Raw genomic sequence first — 1,140 nt, 5'->3', positions numbered from 1 at the left:
CATTCGCGTTTCTCCAGGAGTGGTTGGTCTTCTTGGGCTTTGTGGATAAGGAACTTGGTTTATTTGTTCCTGTTATATCGAAATTTGCTGTAATTAGAGCATATTTTAGGGGGGGAAATTGTCATAATGGCTGCCACCTTGTATTGTTTTTATTATTTTTTTCGTGTTTAGTACGCTAAATGGTCCTTTTTATTGTATTCTTTTGTTATTTTTTGTGTTATTACCATTGCCAGTTGAGATATTATGATTGTTTTTATCTTTATTTATGATAATTTTCAAAAAACAAACTACCTGCTGTTGCCTTTGTACTCCGCCAAAGGCTGACGAACGCCGACCATGTATATTCGGGCAAGAAAGAGCTTGGCCCGGCGGCATGTTTGATGATTATAGCTTATGCCACCGATTTCTACTTGCCAGAATATTTATGGTGAAGGATTCTTGATCATTGCCAGAGCACGGACGACTGAGACTACTATATCGCTTAGTCCAAAGATCTATGGGCCTTGAGAAGCGATTATGGAATTATCGTTATTTGGCTGAGATTGATTTTTTACACCTGTTAGTATTTTGTGTATTTTTTATGACTTCTATTTTTTCCTCTGGTTTTTGTGTGGTTTTATTTTGGATATTTAATACTACAGATAATGTGGTAAGTTTATTTTTTTTTATATGTATATAACTAAAGCCTTGAAGATAAAAATTGAAAAAGGTAAACATTGCATGGCAATACTAGGTCCTTTAAGTCGGAAAGATTTTTTGACTATGACAGTGCTTTCAGATTTGAAAAGTAAGAAATTAATATAATGGAAGATATAAATATAAAAATTTGGAAATAGAGTATATGAAATTTCTGTAATTCAAGATAAAGATATAAAAAATTAGAAAATAGAGCTTGTAAACCTTTTGCGACTGACACACTTTTCAAGAGCTAGTTTAGTTTATAGACCTCAAAGGTTCATTTTACCAGAACATTTGTGTGGAAGAGGGTTATTGGCAGTGCCATAAGAACGTTATGTAGGCCATGGCAGTCACTTCGGATATATATCACTACGCTTTTTTCCTAGGTTGTGGTTGACATTCAGATATGTCCATTGCAGAGAAAGGCAAACAGTATTCCAAGTAACAGGAATATATGAAACT

At 34.0% G+C, this 1,140-nt stretch overlaps 1 protein-coding gene across 1 annotated transcript in view; it reads left to right on the top strand.

The window, feature by feature from the left end:
- The window catches only part of LOC119589273 (alpha-centractin-like), a 52,739-nt gene that overhangs the window by 674 nt on the left and 50,925 nt on the right, over positions 1–1,140 (top strand). The gene's annotated exons all lie outside the window — the stretch shown is intronic.

Source organism: Penaeus monodon, chromosome 25, assembly GCF_015228065.2.
Source record: "Penaeus monodon isolate SGIC_2016 chromosome 25, NSTDA_Pmon_1, whole genome shotgun sequence".
NCBI lineage: Eukaryota > Metazoa > Arthropoda > Malacostraca > Decapoda > Penaeidae > Penaeus > Penaeus monodon.
Note: the sequence above shows the minus strand (reverse complement) of the source record. Positions and strands in the feature narration are given on the sequence as shown.